Raw genomic sequence first — 23,192 nt, 5'->3', positions numbered from 1 at the left:
TATATTCACCAAATAATGGCCACAATTTGGTAAAAAAGATAGTGATAAGAATTTAGAATTTGCTTCATAATCCTAGATTATACTTTCTACATTTTTTATTTCTATGTCAAGGAAAAACTGAATTAGTTTTAGTCATTTCATGCCTTAAATAAATTCTTTTCAACACGTTTTAAATAGAACACCTTGAATGCTAACTTTCATACCAGTTTTATATAAGCAACCAAAACAAACAAACAAAAAACCCACAAATAAACCCCAAACCCTTTAAAAAAGGGTTTATGGCTTCATTTTTTGATAATTAAAATAAAATCAGTAAGTTTCCAAACCATTCCCTTAGCAAAGAAACAATAATTAGCATGCTATTCTTTGCTGATCTAAAGAACTTAAGTCCCAACTCAGACCTCTTTTAACAGCAACAGAGGAAAGGGTTTGCAAAGTATGAATAGATCATGTTGAAGATGTGTTCCTTATATTTCAATTTTGTTAAGCATCGTACTTTAGCAGAATTAAATCAGTCATAAATTACTATCCCTACAGTGACTTTGGACTATTTTGAAGGGTGTTATTCAAGAATTCTATAACCTGCCGCAGTGGTTCTCACACTTCAGTATGTACCAGAGTCAGCTGGAGGTCTTGCTAAACACAGCCTGCTGGGTTCCACCTCAGTTTCTGATACAGTAGGTCTGGGGTGGGGCCCAGGAATCTTCATTGCTAACAAGTTTCCAGGTGATGCTGATTCTGCTGCCTGACAGAATGTAAGTTATTTTGAGAACCACTGGCTTATAGAGATGCAAGTTAGAGAAATAAGAAAAACCCAATTCTATTTTAAAAACTTCTTAGCCTGGTACACAAAACCCTTCATAACCTTGAACCCTGCCTTCCATAGTCGCCTTTCCTCTCATACTCCATCTGGCCTATTGTGTGGTGGCCTTACAAAACTATTTTCAGTCTGTGGGACATATGTTCTTCTCAGGTTTCCATGCCTTTGCAGAAACTGCTCCCTCATCTGGAAATGCTGACAGTTCAAATTCATCTGGTTATTTTTTACTTGTTCCTTAAGATGATCCAGTGCCATCATTTCTGTGATGCCTTCTGGTTTTCTAAGGTAGAATCAATCACTCCATCCCTCCTGTGGTCCACTAATCTTCATCAACTTTTTATAGTGCACAACCAGGAAAGCAAAATAGCAAATGTGAATTCTGGGAAATTATTTAACCTTTCTAGACCTTATTTTTTTCATCTCAAATAAAGATTATATGCCCCAATTCATAAACTCCTGTGAGGATTGAGTTTAAATAATACTATCACTGTTAACTCTGTGCTCCTTGAGGGAGATTCCTTATCTTCCTCACCTCTGTGAAAAAGTGAACACCTCTGTGAAGAAGTGCTTGGGACATAAGAGCTCAAATGAATGAAAGAGTCAATATGATAGTAACTGGATGTGAAACAATTTACTGGCTCATAGTAGGACGCCATTCAAAATGTCTGCGTTTGATTAAATCAGTAGTTCTCAGAGTGTGGTCCCCCGCCCAGCAGCATCGGCGATCACCCGGGAACCTGTCAGAAATGGAAACAATTGGGTCTACCCCCAAACCACTCAATTAATACTCGAGGTGGGACCCAGGAAGTCTATTTTAATAACTCCTTCAGGTGACTCTGATAGAAGCTAAAGTTTGAGAACCACTGCTTTAAATAACCTATTTACAATAAAGATACCAAGAGGGTAGTCTTAAACAAGCAGTTAAGAGGGTATTCTATTTCAAGATCCCAGAACATGGTTTAAGAATTTTGTTTCAATGAGGGTAACAGATTTTCTATTGTGTTCAAAGTCAACATAATGGTTTGGGCTCCATGTTTCTCTTTTAAAAAGAGAAAGATCAACTGAAGCAGAATGAATATTTTTCCTTCGTTTTCTTCCTTGACCCAGTGTTATGGTATTACACCTGTTTTCTTTTTTATTACTGCATTCACCACACTATAACTTGGTTAACCAGTTTCAGAAGCTAAGTTTCTTAAGAGAAGGCTTCCTGCTTAAGACTTTATAATTATTCTCATAAACTCTAAGTACTAGATAAAAGTGAAGCATAATTTTTAAAAAGAAACTTTGTTTACTGTGTGTCACTCTTTTAAAATAAAATCGTACCTTATTAGCATTTACTAGATGAATTAAAAATTATGGGTATGGGGAAAATGAACAGAAATACGGAACTGTGGGCAAAAAAGACAAGAATGATACATTTTTATTTACTTAAATAGTAGCTCCAAAGGAACCAAATAAGCTTGAATTTAGTGTTTTTAAAAAGTAAATTATGATCACATTCAAAGGAAAAGTAAAACTCACTTAAAATATCAATGCTACAGCAAGACAGCTTGGCTTTTCAGGCTGCAGTTCATCTTGAATTCATCCCAACCGGCTGCCACCAGCTTTTCTCCCCAGGCCGCCCTACTCTTCTCACAATGAGATCACCTGCAGCCTCGCTGAGACTACAAGAGGCCAGGTATGAACCTCTGGCTTTACAAGTTCCCTACATTTTTGTCCTTCTTCGTAGGCTAACTGCTTCATTCATACTCTCAGCTTAGCAATGTTGTACAAACCATCCCCAGTCTTTCCGTTCTAAAAATTAAAATCAAAGAGTAATGCTAACTTGATCTCTGATTTAAGAAAAAATTCTATGGGAAATCAACTTTTTCTGTATTAATGTGGACAGAGAGGTCATGACTACTTGTTTAAAAAAAAAATAGTGCAAGTTTCTTCTCTTACATTTTGACTACTTTGTCTTTTTTCTGTTCTCCCCTTGATACAAATGCTAGTTAACAAAGCAACAAGGGAGAAGAAAAGAACTCGAAGGACTGTCTACCTTACAGCAGGCACACATTACAAGCCTGAGCAACACTCTCATTTTACGGTTAAGTATTAGGTTGGTGCAAAAGTAATTGCGGTTTTTGCAATTATTTCTAACCTTTTAAACTGCAATTATTTTTGTGCCAACCTAATAACTCCAAGACTGCTAGGGACAGGATTCAAACCTAGACCCAGTTAATGTCAAAACACATGCTTTTTCTACCATAATAGTAAGACTGAAAGGAAAAAAGCAAGTATCTATAACGACCTAAAAGAAATAGAGCTGTGTATATTATGAAGAGTGCTTTGCCTAAGCACCACATGCTAACTGTGAAACCATAAGCATGGATCCAAAGATTAAAACTGTTCATAATATGCCATTTATCTTATCTAGCACATTCCTAGAAAAGGGTCAGCTCTGAGAACAAGGGAGGTAACTTCTGGAAAAGGCACTTGCTCAGTAATCTTTAAACAGCCAGCATAGTTTTTCTATTCACTAAGAACTAAAATGTTCTTTTGGTTTGTTAGAAAGCTGAAGATATCTTTAAAATATATGTATCAATATACATAATATTGTAAAAAAAAAGAAAGAAAAATATTACCCTGCTTCACCCAAGGACCCTTCTAACTTTCTGTGCTGAGTTGCAATCACAAAATCCACGATAGGAATTTCCTAAATTACAAAATCAAATCTTTTCTTATGAAGAACAAACATCTTTGATTGAGTTGGCAAATCTATCTGATACACTAATGTTCAAGCCCCTTACCCAAACCAGGTAAAAATGATTCTTTATAAACTCACAAGCAGAAGCTATAATCTTTCCTGGAGGCCAGTCCTCAAGAATCATGTACTACTGTTTCCAATATATCATCTACAATCTTCACCCCTTCAACCTCCAGTAAGCTCTATAAATATAATCATTACTAACTAAAATGCATTAATTTTAACCTGGGTAATATTTTGCCTCCTCCTTAAGAAACGCACGTTGTTTTTAGAAAGGAACCGTTAAGCTGATTGCAAAAAAATCTAATGAACCTAGCTCAGCAAACCTGTGAAGGTTAAATAGGGGGAAAAAAATCCAGCACTCTTCGGTGAGAGGAATCTAAAAAAATACTTACAGCTTGACACTTAATTTAAAAGCAAATAACAATTCTCCTTCCAAAAAGGAGTCTAAACAGATAAAATTCATGCAGACTTAATCTCTGGCCAAGCAAACCTGTGTGATTAAGAACAAAAAACATCAAAGGTAATAACAGTAAATAAAGCTAAGACCTTAAAACTTTATGTATTCTAATTATTGATCATAAATCCTACTAATGTAAAAATAAATAATCTGTTACATTTCATGATGTTAAAAAAACTCATTAAAATGCTCCATGAAGATTTTTATTATTAACACAAAATAAGTGATTTTTTTTGTGGATGATAAAAGCTAAGCAAAGCAGGTAAAATAGCTACTCACTAAATATTATTTTTTCAAGTAACCAGTCTTATAATGGTGTGAAAAAAGCTTTTACCAAGGACCTATTAAAAAAATCCAGCTAAATATTTACATAAAGATTGATATTTGGTTTTAGCATCTACAAAAACTTTGCTTACTACTGCCCTCAGCATATTTTACATTCATCTAATTAATTTTAGGTCAAAATCCTGGCCAGAAAAGAATACTTCAAAAGAGGAAAAAAGGATCCATACTGTGGATTGCACCAATGCCAACTTCCTGGTGTTGGATGCTACACTAGTCATGCAAGATATCAGCACTGGGGGCACTGGGTAAAGGGACACAGGACACCTCCCGGTCCTTTTTTTTTTTTTTTGCAATTTCTTATGAATCTATAATTTATAATTATTTCAAAAGTTAAAAAAGATACATACACATGGTGAAAAATTCAGAGTATACACAAAAAGGTATACAATCAATACAAAGTCCCTTTCCTATGTTACCTGTATAAAAGCCATTTTAGGAAGAATTTCTTTAATACTTTAGAGTGTGAGAGGCCTTTCTAATTATGTCTCAAAAATAGAGGAATATAGAAAACTAAATATAGAAAAACTTTGTTAATAATTTCCCTAAAATATAAAGTATTAAAAACAATAAAAAAATAAAGTACTTCTACAAATCTGTAAGACTAGAATCCCAATAGAAAAATCGGTAGAATTCACATGCACAGTTCACAAGAAATGACATGAAAAAACAGTCAACGTCTCATTCATAATACAAATACAGATTAACCCTATAATGTATCATTTCCCTAAACAGACTGGCAATCATATTAAAATTTAATACACTGTTAGTGAGGCTGTGGGAAATGGGCCTTGTCCTACAGTGCTGGTGCGAGTGCTGTAACGGCACACCCCTATAGAGACCAACTTGGTAATACCTAACAACTTCTCTGTCTCTGTCTCTGTCTCTCTGTCTCTCTGTCTCTCTGTCTCTCTCTCTCACACACACACACACACACACACACACACACACACACACACACTCTCTTATTTATTCACTCTTTGAGCCAGCAATCCTACACCTGGGAATTTATCCCAGATTTTTTACATACATAGGAAATAATGTATTAACAAGGCTACTTATCATAGGAAAACTGGTTAAATAAATCATGGTAGAGCTATCCTTCAATTGAATAGTACCCATCTATTAAAAAAACCATCACAAAGATGCCTTTCTGTGTACTGAGATGGAAACAATGCATCCTGGAGATCTTTAAAAGTAAAGGTACAGATGTGTGTATATTAGCATTAGTGTGAAGGGGGATAAAGAAACTGGAAGGATACACACATGCATACTAAGAAAGTGGTTATCTATTTGGGAAGGCACGCAGATGGGGACAGGGATAGAAGCAAGACTACTTTCAATGAGTTTTGGAGAATACTGAAAAACAATCCAAAATGAAAACGACTCATGAAGGAGTTATTACACTATACAGTGTGAACTCATGGAAGACAGGAAAGGGAGAAAGGAGGGACAAGGAGCCAACAATTCCACTTTCTTTAGGAACTATTTCATTTGGAAGGTAAGGTACTATGTTCAACATAAGAAACAACAATCATTGTTAAGTTATATTTCTGATTTGTAAAATTTATTTCCTTGGCTTAGAGGGAATTATAGTTCCCTACAAAATATATGGTGTAAAATAAATAATGTTCATAACTCCCAGTATAGTTATTTCTGTTCAAAATGATTCTGGTAAATAAAAAGTAAAAGTTTGGGATAAACATCTATGATACAATAGGCTACACAAAAATGTTAATTAAAAATGCATTCCAAAGAAGGTGTAGATAAGATTAATATTAACGTCACCTTTTTCCAGGTCTCTCTATATTTCCAAGTTATGATATTTTTGGGGCATTATTTTAGTATTTGGTAGTAATATTCTGATATAATTATAGTTTTTATTTGTAGAGCCACTCTAAGGAAACAATTCAAAAACTAGCTGAACTAAAATTGTATTAAAACACTCAAGATGGAAGATATAAAAATTTAGTCTGGAAAAACTAGAGACTGATACAAAAGTGAAATATGCGTAGCAATTTTACCATTACAACCCAGATATTCCAAATAAACTAAGAAAGTTTAATATTCTATTATTTCAAGTTAAATACTTAAATGTTATAAGAACATGAAATCATGTCTACTTAAAATACATGAGCTTATGGAATAGCTAGTTATTTCATATTATACTAACATTAGGCAAGGTTTGACAGGATGAAAAAGTTATTTCCTTCCTGAGTCACAGTGAAATAAGAAAGGGGTAGGAGCAGGAGGGTGGCATTTCTCCAATGTTGGAGTGCTTACATTTAGAGCAGCCTCTCTTGAAAGAGATTTCATTGTACTGTTTACACAGCAGCAATAGGTAATTTGATGACAGCACAATTCATGACTGGAGAATGAAGGACACACACTAAAGGGCTTAAGCCCAAATTAAAAATTTGACACTATAGTCCTGGCTACTTTAAATTAATTCCTAGGGACTGGAAAACAGTATATGACTGTCAATTATTTAGATTGATATATACACTGGTACTTAAGAGTAAAAAAGGGAGAGGGATTTAGAAAGGATTTCAAATTTTGCCAATTGACATCTAGCTCCAAATACCTCACAAAAAATCTAAACAATATAGTTATACTGAAAAGGAATAAAATGGATGCAGTTCCATATATTCATTCTAGATATTCTAAAACCATTCCTTTAGAATTTTGGGATAGAAGCTGATGGCAACCAACTTCTAAAAACATCAGAATTTTAGTGATTAAAATATACCTTAATCTAGTAAAAGATCTCTGTTTTTCAATACTGATTTTAAGGACTATCTTTTCTAGGAAGTACAAAATTTTAATAGGAAAGGAGAGAAAATTTCAATAAAAATTCTTAAATATAAATGAAGATAATAAAAAATTAGGAGTTCAAATTACTTCAGCTGTGTTAGGAAAACAATACAGATTTAGGAAAAACCTGCCAGGGGAAGGACTATGTTTAACAGTCATTTTGTAGTAAAGATCAATTCTCCTTCAAAAGGTTGAAAATAGCATTCCTTCCCTTGACTATGAGGAAACAGCACTTTCACCACCTAAGGAAATTTTCATGGTGTAAATGTATGAAAATGAACAAAATTGGAGAAAGAACATGATAGAAAAGAATGTCAAAGGAAATAAAAACAAAAACTCTTAAGATTTGTATTTCATTTCAGAGACCAACAAGCATTGAATAAATTTTCACCCAGCAGTGGGCCTATTATAAAAACAACCCTTTTATATAGCTAAATCCTTCTAACATTTCTAAAGTGATTCAGAATTCAATAATGACATAAAAATGGGCCAAAAGGAAAAAAAATAAGAAATGAGTTTACTAATTGATTTCCAATGCTAACCATTACAATTCTCCCCCATTCTCAATGCCAGCTGAAAATTAAAACTGGATATCTGAAACTCCTGAGACCCACCATGTCTCACTCGCACTCTTTGCTCACAGTTTCTTACTCTCTGGGTACTTCTGTGGAAATTCTACCATTGTTTTTATAGCTTTCAGCTAAAATATTTTCTATAAAGGCTTTTCTAACCCTTTCAGAAGTACTACTACTCTTACTGCACTAACCACATAGACTGTTTTAACAGCTGTGTATCTCTCTTACTAGACAGAGGTATACGTGCTATACAAAATCGACCACAAGGCTGGCAGCCATCTACGAAAGAATTCACATGTTGTAGAAGCCTGGACTCATAGACTGTATACTTGGAATTTGAGTTCTGAATATATCACTTGCACTTTCTCTAGCGATGACACGAGGGAGCTGTACTGGATCATCCCCAAAGCCTCTTCCTGCACGAACAGCAACAGTTTTTCTAAGCAGTCCTAGGACATGGGTAATGCTATCATTTTAACTAAACTCAAAACCAATAACTGAGGAAATACTCTTTAATCTCACTCCTCAGTCTGGAACTAAACTTGCTGTGTGTCCCTGCTGCCTAATATCTAATTCAGACATCTAGTAATCCAAATTCCTTTGGAAGCAATGAGTCCTAAATCCTGAACTAACTTTGTCTCATTTCCTATATAGCTGAGTCTCAGTAACCTGTTTCTAGAGGACACTTTTATAAAAAATGATGAATCCCAATCTGTCTCCTCTGCACAAAGCCCAGAACTCAATGCGCTCTGGATGGAAGAATACGAAGGCGGACAATGTCCACCACCAGGAAGATCACTAGGTGTGGCCTTAGCAAATACATGGAACAGCGTGGCCTCACCTCAAATCTGCTGTGTCCCGAGGCAGGTTAATCTCACTGGGCTTTTTTCCTTCATCACTAGTTTCAAAGACTTTTATGGAACTTAGTGTAACCACTTGAATGTGGTTTTTGGTCTGTGGAGGTGGTGGTGGTGGTGGTGGGTGGTGAGAAGGAAAAATAGACATTCAAGAGATCTTGAAAAGATGTTACCTAAGTAAGCAAGAGAGGAGGGCTAGCAGGCCACTGCAAAATGTTTGCTCACTGGCATTAAGGAAGGTAAAAGGATAGTTTTTGTCATTGAAGCATAGAGAATCTGTGAGAGATCAGAGGGATGATAAAGGAAAGGGGCTCACCCATAATGAAAACAAGGCCAGGATGACTAGGTTTTTAGCCTAGAGCAAGAAGGAGTTAAGAAGACAGTTAATGGGTCACAGGAAGAAAGCTGTATTTTGTCGGGAGTGGGGGCTGGGCGGTATGAAGACTGAGTGACAAGGAATTTGGGAATAAAGATGATAAAATTAAAACTTCAAGTTTCACTTGAGACTGCTGAATTCTGGGACATCTGGAATGTAGATCCTGGAAATACAGAAAGAAGGTTGATGGAAACTGGTATCTGGAACTCAAGAGTAATCTCTGGCCTAGAAGTCCAGGTTTGCGAGTTGTCAGAATGTGGTAGGTAGCTCAAACTGTGAAAAATGAGCTTGCTTATATAGTGAAAAGACAAATGGGGCCAAAATATTGGAGAACACCAACATGTGAAGAGTTATGGGAAGAAATTGCCATTCTTGGGAAACCTAATTATTTATTTCACTGACTGGCTTCAAAAATGTCTCTTCTTTCTCAAACATTCTATTTTTTTTTTCCCCCCAACAAAACAGCTATTGTTGAACAAATCCTCTCAATCCCATTTCCACAATGAGGCTTAACCAAATGAGTGAAAATGAAACTATCCCCTTGAATACCAAATGCCAAATACCAGTGAAGAGCACATAGGTAAATTTTGCTCATGTCATAACTAATCTTTTCATTTATGCCCATTTCTTGAAGGTACAGAGACATTACTTAAAATAGCTTTATATAAAAAAAGCGTAATTCTATAAACAACGTATTTGCTTGCTACCTTGTAGCTCTTCCTAATTTGTCCCCAAAGTCCAGGGATAGTAATAAATAAAAATGGAGGCTACCAAGGAACCGTTTTAAAATAGGGATAAACCCCGAAGAATACAAGAGTGCCATGAGGTTTTTAAAGAGAGAGTTGCCTCACTGTGATTTAGACCAAAGGGGACAGCACCAGTCATGGTCATTACGCCTTAATAAAACAAAGATAATATTGTATCAGGAAAGAAAAAAGTCTGGTCTATTTAACTTTTACTAAATCAATGAATGTTTTGCATTTGCCATATTTTAAAAATTTGGATTGGCTTGGGTCTGAGCAAAGAATTAGAATGCTCACCGTCAATAAATATAAAGTAAGTACTGGGAATACATGCTCTGAAGAGTCCAAGTTTTCTAAGTTATCAGTTTACTACCACTTGGCTTACTCTCTTTCGCTCTCTACTTCATTCTGGGGGCAGACATTCTGGGGTAAGAGAGCTAATCCCTTAGCAGCTGCCTACGCTAATGGCTGAATTCTCAAGAAATAATAAAGTGGTTTAAAAGCACAGGCTTTAGCATTCTACAATCCGGTTTTATATCCCAACTCCACTACTTAATGGCGGGGTGATTTGAGCATGTTAAGATATAAAAACCAATTTCCTCATCTGTCTATGAGGTCATGGTTATCTACCTTAAAGGGTTGTTGTAAGTATTATATGAGACTTTTTACAATAGTAAACACTTAAAAAAATTAGTTCCTTCTATTGTTTGAATCAAGTTGGACTTCAACACTGCATAAGGTCTACTACCCCAATGTATCTTAAATTACAAAGTCATGAGGTACAAATAAAAATCAATTATGATTAGCATTAAGAAATAGCCTTCGTATTTATGTCTCAGCCAAAGAATGAAATAATCCTAGTTATGCCTTAAATTTTACTTCATTTCTTTGTAATTAGTCACACGTTAAAAGATTTAATGCAGCCACAAAATATATGCTAATAAAAACTGTTTGACTTGAGATTTAAACTTACATCAATAGTTCTCAGCACAGAGTTCCTGTGGATTGAACATTAACAAAGTTCTTACTGATGCTCTTTAGGATCTCAATGCTTCACTGTGTAGGATAAAAATCATCTTAACTTACTGTGAGAAATTTTTCCAAAGGTCACTGAGATATAACCAAATTAATTTAATTAAAAATAAAAATTTCCAAAACAGTGTTTAACTAAAAACATCCTATGCCTTCCTTTATATGAAATTTCAACAATAAACATTACTAAAAACAAATCATAAGAACGGGATAAAGTGTATCTTTGCTTCTAAACTACATATTACTTTAGTTGAGAATCACTGCTTTAGAATTACCTAACTCCAAAAGGGATTCTGGTACAGGACAATAAACAAAAATATAAAGTAACACTATTATAAAATCTAAAGGGTTTTAAGGGTTTTTCACTCAAGCAAAACTGTACTCAAATAGGTACATTTTCTATGACAAGAAGTTTTTAATAGCCAACAACTTTTCTCATTTCAGTCTAGGTCCATGTCCTTGAATTATAGGCAATAACAATTCTATAATATAGATATGTAAGTGACAGAATTTTACAATAGTTTGTACACATCAATTTGTGTAAAATCGATAATGAGTTCTAGACTTACATCATAACCTAAAATCTGTTAATTCAATTTAGATTCTAGAGTTGAGACTGTCATCTGAAATGGGATGCTTCACCTCCATCCTCTTTGCTCTCTTCCTTTTTTGCCAATAGGCCCCACCCCTCTGATTCTTCCAGAGATAATTTTGTTTTGATTGCCTTTATTGAATGTTCTTCTCCTTGAATTAATCCTTAAAGGCAGGAACTGCATCCATCTCAAGGGTCTATGAATTAGAACACTGCATATAATTGATACGTATTAAACATTTAACTGAAAAAAAGGATGGAATCAAATGTATAGTATTTAATATATTATCTAATTATAATTTGTAAGTTCAGTATGAACTTATCTTATGTTGGGCTCGTCATGCCAGTAAGCAGAAGAAATTAATCAGCTATTTAAATGATTAGAAACTAATCAGAAGGGTGTCACTGGCACATGGTAAAAATGTGCAGACCTCCTGAGAAGTTGTTTCTCCCTGACAAAGACAGCTTACGTACAAAGCCAATAAAGCTTTTTGAGATGTTCCTTGAGTCTGGTTGATACTAACTGAGGAGGAAAAGTCAGCCGTTTCTATATAATATAGGTAACTGAAATAAGGAGAAAAACTGTTTAGGTTTGAGGAACAGAAAAGCTAAAGCTAGGGATTTTCAGGTTACTTTTGACAAAATTACACCATAGATAAAGTCATAGAAGACTTCATGGAAAACAAAGTGGACTTTAAAACTTCTTAATGTTCTTTTAGATAAAAATCTTGACAAAGATCTTTTTATATTAGAATCATGGATTTGTGGAGAAATCATTTTCTAAACCCAGTGAAAGGCTTAATTGTATAATCATGCCTCATAAATATCCATCTGTGGGTTTTCTCAATTGACCAATATCAGTCTACAGATGACCAGAACTGAATCTAAAGGGAAGAAGTGAAAAACTCAAAACTACCCCTGAAGGTGGGAAGTGGGGGGCCAAAGCCTTACTCGTTTGGTCTGGGAGGATACATAGGACAGTTCAATTGTCATGCATTTAAGCCTCCCGGACAAGTAGAAGTGCTAAGTAAACCAGGTCCAGGAGTCTGAAGAAATTCAGATGCAATTCACTCTTTTTACACTGGTGGGTCAAAGCACATATGAAGGAGTTGTGTGAAATTCTTGCATCATAACCAGAATCAATCACCAGGTGGGAAAACACCCTTGTGATCTCTAATATGTTAAACAACGTCTCCTCAGTCATTTCTGAAAAAGAATTTTAAAACTACATTTGTACTAACACCAATGACCTATGGCCAAGAATAGGAACCTGTATTTTTTACTATGGCAGCTATGAAAACACAGGAAAAACTAGAGAATGTTCTCAGTTCAATGTTTCCACAGAATTGTAGTGCAGCTTATATTTTTACATGAACCTAATCTCTTTACTAAATGCTTTAAGTGATGTCAATCATCTGATTTTTCTGCTTCACATTTTAGTTTTTGTTGTACAGAAAGGGTTTACAAAAGGTCTGAACATGAAATGGAAAAGGAAAGACCAGGATGCCAAGATAATAAACATCACTGGAGGCGTTCAAAGGTTAGATGACAACTTAGTGTATCGTAGCCACGATTCAAGTATGAGAAAAGTGGTCGGAATAAATGACCACTAAATTCCTTTCCAAGTCAGATTCAGAATTCTAGACTCAGAAGAGAAACTCAGAGGTGGTACTGAATAATAGGCTTGGGGCTCTGGAGTCATATCCAGGTTTGAATCCCAACTCGATCGCTTTTATGATATAACTTCACCAAGTCATTTAAGCCTTTCCAAAGGATAATAATAGGACCAGATACTAGGGTTCAGTAAGATAATGCGTTAGGGTCTGGCATATGGTAAACACTTAATATGTTAACTCTATAATTTGTATTAGTAAGGTATAGTGACAAAAATCTAAGTATCATGAAATACACAAGGCACACTGACTTAGGAGTTAGGGGATCTGGTTTCTACATTTGACTCTTGCCTCTAACTATACGTGATTAACTTCTGACATTCTTTCCAGATACCAAATTTTGTGATGCCACATTGCAGAGGGATTTTAATGTACTTAAATATTTAGCAAATGCTGTTTATAGGGTTACAAAACAAATAAATATAATCCCAGAGTTGATAATTTAGTGCAAGACCGGCAATTTAGAGGTGTGATAAATGCTAAGACAGGACAAGATTTCAGAGGGTATTTTAGGGTCAGGAAAAAATGTTAGTAGAGGAAGTGCCACAGTTGGGTAGAGAAGAAAAGGAAAAAAAAACAAACAAACCCAAAATCATGTTAGAAAACTCAAATAATGAAGACCAGTTAGAAGGTTGTTACATTTCCATATAAGAAAGGATTGAGTCCTGAATGGGGATGAGAGATGTAAAGGCTGAAGAAATACTCAGGAGGCAAACACTGATTCACTGACTAGGAGAGATCAGGGGAGTTTCAATGTAAGGAGAGATGCCTCGGTAACAAATTTGCGCACCTAGAGCATATATAGATGGCTTCCTACAGCATTAGGTGACACTCAACGCCATCTATATGCTCTAAGCATGATGAAAAATATGAAAAGAGGGTCCTGACAGCACTTAAAAGGACAAAGAGAAAGGAAAAGCCTGCCAAGGGTACTGAGAATAAACAACCAGAGAAATAGAAAGAAAAGCTAGAAGGGATGCTACTTTCATAGATGTTAAAATATCAGTCCAAAATTCAAAATCTATGACCTATCAGTATTAGCTTTGTACAAACAGACGAATGTTTGGAACACTAAAAACTAAAAGCTACTTAAACATGATCGCAACTATCAATATCCATGCATACATGTATGTATCTCAAAGTCAGGAAGGGAATATACAAACACTGACACTGATTGTGTTAAAAACATGGAGTAGGCTTGATTTTCTTATTTTCCAAACTTTCCATAGTTTTAATTTTGAAAAGGCAAATACATTACTACAAAAGAAGCTGAATACAAATTATCCAAAAGAAGACTCAAAGAAGATAGCATTCTCAAATTCTGATGACCTATCAAGCTGTAAGTTTTTAACCGTGACCCTGAAAAAATTAAGTTTATACTTGATCTGCAGACTATTTCAATTTAACTGAAGAGTAAACAAATTCTTATGATTTCACTTGTTTTTTTTTTTTTAAGCAGTACTATTATTGTGGATTTAACTTAAGCCATATTTAGACAAAGGAACTTTATTATAAACACTCAAAAATAGAGAATCAGTTATAAGGTTTGGATCTCATTTGAGAATAAAATTAAACCAACCAAAGCAATCTGCACAAAGTTGGTGCTGGATTAAAAAATTCCATGTATCCAAAAATAAATTTTGTCCCATAAATATTTTAAAAGTAGACATAAAAGAGGTTTCTTAATAGAATTATTCACAATTAAGAACAAATGGGAAACAGATGTAGCACTTAGTAGGGGGTTTTACATGTGACCCCCCCAATCCAAGAAACATTTGCAGCTCAAAGTAGTTTTTTAAACTGCTTCCCAGTATTTGCTATCTATAAATCCTAAATATTAAAGGGTGAGTTCCTTAATGGTTATACTTAGTACAATACTATTCTAAGTAAATACCAAAACTTTTATAATACATACATAATAAATTTGCTTATAATCATAAGCATTAAATTTGAAAAGAGGTTATTTTTTAATGCAGTGAATACTTAGACAGTAAGCAACTGTCTTACCAAATTTATTTTTTGGCAAGTGCTTTAAAAGATGGTTTTACAATAGAGAACGACCCATTACTACTTAAGTCCAAAGGAAATCAAATTTATCCACATCTTCATTCAATATAAATTCTCTCTTATCCTTTGCGTTTTCCAGGGTTACTCTGCGTACCTGCATACCAGTTGAGAGCCCAAGTTCCAGTGAGAAAGCTAGATTTGAATCATAGCTAACAGCTCTGTAGTCTGAGCAAATTACTTACTCTCTATAAAACTTTCAATTTCCTTCTCTGTAAACTGAGGATATTGAACAGTATCTATGTAATATGGCTGTTGTGGATATTAAATGAGATAACATGCCAAAAATACTTAGCACAGTATCTGACGCATAGTAACCACTCAATAGGAAGAACAAAACTATTCTGTGGAGAAATCCAATCAACACTGAGCATACAGATTGACAGTATGAAATTCCTCCATTGAAAGTGGCTAGGCTCTGATTTGTTCCATTAGTCTAATGATCACTTATAAGAAACTAGACTTGGATAAATAGCAGTAAAAGTTACAGAATCAGTGTATTCATTAAAAATTTCTTTCATGAGTTACACACTTAGGTGTCTAACAAGGCTTGTCCCTTAGACACAGTCACTAGCAATGTTACTCAACTGTCTTTGAAAAGCTGACAAATGCTCTGAACCTTTCACTGAAAAGTGAACATACATAAATTTCAATCCAATATTCCATAGGGTTCACAACCCCTTGACTACTAAATATGGATATCCTACACTAAAGAAATTATAAATTATTTTCCTAATTACCAGAATTATACGATTTATTGTAGAAAATGAAAAAAAAAGTATATAGAATAAGGGACAACTGTTGTTAGTTTGTTGTATCTCCTTCCAGACTACCACTGATTGCAATTACTGGTTTAAGAAATCTAAGTTTATAGAATACGATCAATACATAGTCATGGACTACCATCTCAGAAACAATTTAGAATATTATTCAAAAGATAGAATGGGTATGAGTATGTGTAAGGGAGAAAATAACATATCTTTGGTTTAGAATAAAATCAGAGATATGGTACCCTGTTTAGATGATAATTTCAAATAACCTTTGATAGACTTCCAGGATCTGTGTACCATACTTTAACAAAAATATTAATTCTACAACTCTATGACCCTGGACATATATCACTTAACCCACGTTCTTTTTCTTCACCTGCAAAATGTGATCTTCAGATTGCAGATTAAGATCTTATTCTAATCTAAACTGTATTATTTCAAAAGCCCCACTACAAAATATAGCTGTGTTAAAAACAAAGCAAAATAAGGTACACAAAACAGGTTAAAAAATTTTTTTCTAAGAAGAATATAATTCTGAAAGGAAATGTTTTGATTTTCAGGGGATACAAAAAATGTATACTAACTTCTAACATATAATTTTCATTTGATATTGACATCTTAAGTGTTCTCAATGTAAGAACTGAGAAAATTTTCTTGTCTTTACTTTTAGAGACATCTAGAAGAAAAAAGCCTTTTATGAAGAGAAATAAAACCCCAAAGGCAATAAAATTAATTTAAACTCTATTTTCTGAAGAAAATGATTTTTTTTTAAAAATAAAAGACTAATATATTATTTCTCAAGTATCTCCTGGGTTAAAAACTAGAAAGTATTTGGGGCTCTTACCTATATTGTAAGCATCTACAGCAGATGCAATAGCAATATTTAAATAATTTTACTATAATACAGGATGTCACTTTATTTTTTAAACTGATTATTAAACACCGCTGCAAAGATATGGCCTTTAGCCTCATGAAACTTTGATAAAAATTACATACTTCAAGTATTATATTTAAAATTCCAAGTTTTAACTTATACTTAATACTATACTCTTACTTATACAATGTGTTCATTTTCATAAATATTCATCTCAATACAACAACATCAGGTATAATACATAAAATCTAATCCATTAAGTCTTACCAATTTATGACCTGATGAGACACTCTTGTGGACAACATTCAGTCCTTAGAAGCTAGAATAACCCTCCAACCATGTGAGGGCATCACAACTTTTAAACTTTCGGCTTTCGATCATTATTATGTCACATTCCTCCTCCGATGCTGAATTCTAAAAAAAATTCTAGCAAAGAGTTTAAGTAAATAAGTGTTTTAATCAAATAGCCTTTAAAAATTTTTTATAGCAAAGTTTTATGTTTTACCATGATTACACAACTGATATTTTGTACTTAAGTATTTTTTTTGATGTAAAATAATTTCATATTTAATCTGGATACTTCAAACTTTAAATTTCAACATGGACTTTCAGGCCATTGGAATACTTGTTAGTAAAGAGTCAAGTAGAAATGGAATCAATTATAAGTTTAAGATCATGATCTAGAAATTATGATTTAACACCATAACTTGCTATAGATAGCTTGGTAGTCCTGTAGAATGGCACTGGAATTCTACTGTTTGGTCCACATCCACATATAAGTTTCTAGACTTACAGCACAGGTGGCTGTATTAGTAGTCACCTATACCAATCATTTAAATGCTCAAGACAGCAATTTTTATATCTAAATCTCAGTCTGTTTCTGCCACTCCAATTTTAAAATTAGACGTGACGGAAAGAATAAAATGTTATTATGTATTTTATATAATAGCCATAACAACGTGTCCTGTTCATCTGTGTCTGGGCACATAAGAAAATTGGGTGTAAGAAGATTTAATAATGATAAAAATTACTTCATTAAGAATATAATCTTAAGTTTATTAAATTTTTACAAAAAACCTTTCAATTGGGCATCTATTTTAATCACTGAAGGGTAATATTAATAAAATTTTGTCTGATAAGGCTCATTTATATTTTCAGTTGCCAGTCATCCACAGAAAAGGCAACCCACATATTTATGGGCATTTTTTTCCCTCCCTAAATTAACCTCCTAATAACATAATGAGGCAAAGGGAAAGAGGGAAGAAGGGAGCCATTATTGAGGAAGATCAATATGTGCAAAGCTATAGAAAACTCAAAGACAGCATTGTAAAGGAAACTGCAGCCATCTCCAGATATTCGACCCAAAGATAGGGGTCAGACTTAATGCTGTTACAGATTTTAACTTTTAATGGAACTTTTCTATTACACATCGTCATTTAAAAATCTCCCATAGAATCTGAAGAACTATTAGGATTTTTCCAATTTACAAATATAGTCTTTCCAAATGTAATCTCACAACACATTTGACTTCAATAAAATCATACTTTACTGTCATTTGTCAAAGCACAGCCTTACAATGTAATCACCTGGTGAAGGCAAAAATCCGTATTTATGAGGATAAATAAGAGTTTAAAGTTGTAGTCATTTTATCAACATATTACCAAAATGTTTTTAGAAAGTTTTAATTCAACTCGTCTCCTATTAACCAAAGTACTACCTTAATATTTTTTTTAATGTTGTTTTGATGATTTTTATACCAAGCCATGTTAAACAAAGTATATGCTTCCTGAAATATATGTATCTATAATGCTGGTAATTTGCTTGCCTGTAAGGCTTTGATGAACTGGTCATTTAAAGGGTAGACTACCTGACTCTTTGGGCCTGCCAACAACAAGCATTGTTATGATAAACGCCTGGAAAGCCTTTGGAAGATAGAATTTGTACCAGCCATACAAAACAAAAACAGTTATTTCACTATGAAGCTTGTAGAAAAAAACTTTAAAGTGTGGTAAAATTTGTATGGTAAAATTTGGACTTAAGAGCTACATACATTTAAAAAAATATGCAACTTCTATATAAAAATTTTTCTGAGCATGCATTTTCAAAATTGCTACCAAGTACAGGGGTCACACTTGAAGAGTTTCAATCACTAAATTCCACCATGTAAGAAATTCTTATTAAAAAATCTGAAATGAAATTAGGTAACTGAAAGATGGTGGATGAATAGAGGTAAGATTAATTAGATATCCTTTAAATTTAATTTAAAATTAGAACTGCCCTAAAAATGAATATTTACTTAGAAAGCTGTTCTAATATAGCAATCATAATGTTTAATCTCTGGCAAAATTGCTATCAAAAACAAGTCCTGAATGTTTCCTATAGTTATCATTTCATTCTTTTCCAATTTGTTATGAGGAAAAATCCCATTTAACTGAGAATATCCTATTAAAAGTTCTTATAGTACAGTCCAGCAAGAACTAGGCTTAAGTTTACCATTATTTGGCTAATTTTAATGGCAATATTAGATTAACAGAACAAAATAGAGAGCAGAGGGGCAAAAAGGTAGATGATTTGTAATTTCCAAGTCATTATTTGAAAATTGGTATGTGAAATCAAACAAACCTACAAGAGCTCCTAAAGGAACTTGCTATTTGAATGAATGTGCTTAGCTTCACTAGATACAAAATTTCACTTTCAAGTGTAAACTACATTCTTTAAAAAGTTCACTACACTGTTTTGAGAAATCCTAAGCATGCTAAACCAAGGCTTGCTTCTCTAAGGTCAGCAATGCTTATTTTTGAACGGAGAATGGCGAAATGGAGCAACCCTTGTATGCCCCCAATAAATTACATACAGTCTTTCCATAGATAATGTATTGAGGAAATGATGCTAGAAATATCAAAGATAAACTTACAGAAAAAAATTAGTCCAAATGTACATGACAGAATGAGAATACTAGAAAGATGGTGTGCTCCAAGAAATTCACATATAAAAAGACACAATTGTAGGAAACCTCATATATCTGTCATTGAGCCAAGATACTAAATATTTTTTTAAAAAGGTGTTTAGTATGTTATGCATTGTATCAAATGCACCTACCTATTTGGTGGAAGATATGCAAAATGTATAGCTTAAAGAATTTCATTAATACAGCTTTAAAAAACAGCTATAACAAGATAGGTTATTGATATTTTTAATTTCTACTCCTCATTCTTTCAAAAGGAGCAGAGAGAGATTAGAGAGATACAAAAAAAGAAATTGAAACTGGGGGTGGAGGAAGGTAAAAATGGAAAAAGAAAGTTAAGTGGAAGCCAGTTATATATTACTAAAATATATGCAATAAGGACCTGCAGGCTGTTAACACAAAGCTCCGTATCTGACTGAGCTTTTGTTAGTGACAGTTAGCAAAAAGGAAATACACTGCTATTAAAATTTAAGATGCTATCATATTATGCTTTTAAGAACCGATATCTCATTTCTTGAAACAAAGTATGTTATGATCATCCCAGACATAATTAGTCACATTTTTCTGGAGAGATTAGCAATATCTAAAACAAACAACTGCTGCAAATAAGCACAGAAATTTTCTGAAGATCAATGGTTAACAGTCACTGTGAACAGAAGAATGGGATTAGTCAGACACTACAATTCTTTTCCCTTCTTTTTCCTCTTCTAATAGTGTGTAGGTCTAGGAAGAGACTGCCTTATTTATCTTGATATTACCAAGCATATATGTAGATAGCTTTGTTTTTGGATTCCAGGATACAGTTTATGTACACCACTATTTCTGGGCCAAATAGCTCGATTAAAAACAACCAATCAAACAATGAGCACCTTCTGAATCTTTTAGTATTTACAATGACGGATCTTCAAACTTTGAAAACAATCAGGAAACAAAATGGCATAAAAATACTATTTCTTAAAGATATTTATCAGGGATACACATTCAAAATTATCAGCACCTGTTTAAATTTATTTCTGTCAAATATGAAAACTATTTTAGAATTAGTCAACTGAAACCTCAACCCAGAAGCTAATTTTTGGTAAGCTAGTACATTTAAATACTCTATATCGCACAAAATCTATTGCCTGATTTGAGTGATTTAGCATACTAATACGTATGTATGCACATACAAAAATAAGAGTGTCAGTTATTCAGTCATCGCTCTCAACTAACTACCTACCAACTCAAATCTTAATAAAAACAAAAAATTAAAATAAGCCTACCTTTCTTTTCCTTCTCAAAAGGCTGCCAAACTACATACAGGTTTAAATACATTGAAGAAGTGTGAATTAAAAAATTTAAATTATTGAGGACTAGAAAACAAATGTTATATATTTGTCTGGTTTAACAATTCCAGACTGTATTTAAATTTCCTTCTCATCTGAAGAAGTTTGGTAAGAGTTTTTTCTTAAAAAGTTATGCTACAAAGTTCTAGATTCTATAGAAAAGAATAAATTGGGTTTAGTAGATTATTTTATGCACTTATAAACACACAAGTTTCCCTTCTACTCAAAAATTTGGTCTACTTAAAACACATTTGGTGAAAAGTAAAAATAAAATAAACTCCCAACAACAAAAATAATGTTACCAACTATTTCTACCCTTTTCAACCGTTTCTTGATTTCACCCTGAAAATAATTACCATGACTTGTCAAAGCAGGCTGTGGTGATTTATGTTGAGAAAATTTACTAACTAAAGAGGAAGATGGTAAACACATGAGCAGAAGCATATAATGGATAAGCAGTTAGTAATTCCTCATCACCAATTTTGAAGTCCAGTCATGTGCTGAAAATAATGCCTACATATTAGGTATCCCATTTCAGCTTGCCACAGAAAAGCTAAGAAAGGAGAAGAAATACTATATATAAATATATATATAAATCAGTCAGTTAGTCCATCAATCAATCTTCAGTCTCTTCTCACCTTAACTTCTCTGTCAAGCTTCAGGTCTGCAGCTCCAGCTGTACCCTGAGTATTTCCACCTTAACTTTTCATCAGCTCCTCACCTCTTCCAAAGGTAGTTAACAACAGAATCTCATCACTATTTTCTCCTTCCCAAACCAATTCTTTCACTAAAACTTTCAATGGTACCTCCACTCCCTCAGTTAGGTTTGACACTTTGGAGTCAAATTTAACAGCCTCCCTATCGTGTCCAATCAGTTGCAAAATTGTATAATTACTACCTTCTGATACCCATTCTTTCCTCCTGTCCATTGCCTAATTAAGGCCTTTATTACCTCTCTAGTATCTTTGTTTTCTACCCAATCCAAGATTTCTTCTCTGTTGTCTCCAAATGCTTCATGCACCAATCAAATTTAACCATCTTTATAAGTCCTGTACTTTCACAATGGTTCCCAGTATTTTCTCTAACTGGAATGCTCTTTTTCCCTCAGTTCTTTAACTCTTCACGACCAAATTCTACCATCTTTCAGGTTCCAACTCAAAAAGCCACCTGGAATGAAGCTTAACCAATCCTGCCAGCTTTACCTGAGAGGCATAAAATGCTTAAATTTTAAATGATAGTTATCATTGTCAATCATGTGATGACGTTCTTACCTATCTTTTGTGGCAGGCCTTTCCCTTGCTAACCAATACTACACAATGCAGTCAACTAACACATCTAGGTATTTTTTACTCTATTCAACCTCAATTTCAACTTTTCTGAATTTACAATTTCTGTATATATGTTTCAGATTAAATTTATAAATGCTGTCATCTAATAATAGCTGTAACTTCCTGCTTTAACATCATCTGAACATCTTTTTATTTTTATTTATGTTTTATTAGTTTCAGGAGTACAAGGCAACGTAAATCCCTCATAAAGTGATAACCCACCCCAAGCTATTACCCCTCTGACATCTTATATTGCTGTCTTCCCTATGTTATACCCCACATCTCGTGACTATATACACCTATATATTTAGTTATAGTTGACATTCAGTATTATTCTACTTCAGCTTCAGGGGTACAACGCATTGGCCAGGCATCTATACAGTCTATGACGTGATCCCCCTTATAAGTCCCGTGTCCATCTGGCACCTTACATGATCTTTACAACATTGTTGATTATATTCCCTGTATTAACTATCAATATTTATTTCTTAATGCCTTCTCCTTTGTCACTCTGCCCTCAACCCCATTCCCATCTATCACCTGATAGATCTAGCACCTATCTGACACCATACCTAATTATTACAATATTGTTCACTATATTCCTTATGCTATAACCTACATCCCCATGACTACTGTGTAACAACCAATTTGTACTTCTTAATCCCTTCCCCTTTCACCCATCCTTAACCCCCCTCCCATCTTAAAGAAGTCCCTCTAAGAGTCCTTGTAATACTGGTTTGGTGGTGATGAACTCCTTCAGCTTTTTCTTGTCTGGGAAGCTCCTTATCTGTCCTTCAATTCTAAATGACAGCTTTGCTGGGTAATCTTGGTTGTAC

At 33.9% G+C, this 23,192-nt stretch overlaps 1 protein-coding gene across 3 annotated transcripts in view; it reads right to left on the bottom strand.

Annotated features, from left to right (window-relative positions):
- The window catches only part of TSC22D2 (TSC22 domain family member 2), a 47,624-nt gene that overhangs the window by 4,304 nt on the left and 20,128 nt on the right, over window positions 1-23,192 (bottom strand). Inside the window, exon 2 of one of the 3 annotated variants that reach the window (XR_004425190.1) lies at window positions 17,006-17,164. The exons of the other annotated variants lie outside the window; for them this stretch is intronic. The gene's annotated coding sequence lies outside the window, so the exon portion shown is untranslated. The remainder of the gene's footprint in view (window positions 1-17,005; window positions 17,165-23,192) is intronic. 3 annotated transcript variants of the gene reach the window in all.

Source organism: Rhinolophus ferrumequinum, chromosome 2, assembly GCF_004115265.2.
Source record: "Rhinolophus ferrumequinum isolate MPI-CBG mRhiFer1 chromosome 2, mRhiFer1_v1.p, whole genome shotgun sequence".
Lineage (NCBI taxonomy): Eukaryota > Metazoa > Chordata > Mammalia > Chiroptera > Rhinolophidae > Rhinolophus > Rhinolophus ferrumequinum.
The sequence above is the reverse complement of the archived record's forward strand: the minus strand, read 5'-3'. Positions and strand labels throughout refer to the sequence as shown.